This window comes from Colobus angolensis, unplaced genomic scaffold (assembly GCF_000951035.1).
Source record: "Colobus angolensis palliatus isolate OR3802 unplaced genomic scaffold, Cang.pa_1.0 Scaffold512, whole genome shotgun sequence".
NCBI lineage: Eukaryota > Metazoa > Chordata > Mammalia > Primates > Cercopithecidae > Colobus > Colobus angolensis.
The window spans coordinates 196,230-196,842 of NW_012118622.1; positions in this window are offsets into that span (position 1 = coordinate 196,230).

A 613-nucleotide genomic window follows, 5' to 3' on the forward strand; every position below is an offset into this window, starting at 1 on the left:
ATTTCTTTCTCTTGCCTGATTGCCCTAGCCAGAACTTCCAACACTATGTTGAATAGGAGTGGTGAGAGAGGGCATCCCTGTCTTGTGCCAGTTTTCAAAGGCAATTTTTCCATTTTTTTCCATTCAGTATGATATTGGCTGTGGGTTTGTCATAAATAGCTCTTATTATTTTGAGACACATTCCATCAATACCGAATTTATTGAGAGTTTTTTTAGCATGAAGGGCTGTTGAATTTTGTCAAAGGCCTTTTCTGCACCTATTGAGATAATCATGTGGTTTTTGTCTTTGGTTCTGTTTATATGCTGGATTACGTTTATTGATTTGCATATGTTAAACCAGCCTTGCATCCAAAGGATGAAGCCCACTTGATCATGGTGGATGAGCTTTTTGATGTGCTGCTGGATCTGGTTTGCCAGTATTTTATTGAGGTTTTTTGCATCGATATTCATCAGGGATATTGGTCTAAAATTCTCTTTTTTTGTTGTGTCTCTGCCAGGTTTTGGTATCAGAATGATTCTGGCCTCATAAAATGAGTTAGGGAGGATTCCCTCTTTTTCTATTGATTGGAATAGTTTCAGAAAGAATGGTACCAGCTCTTCCTTGTACCTCTGG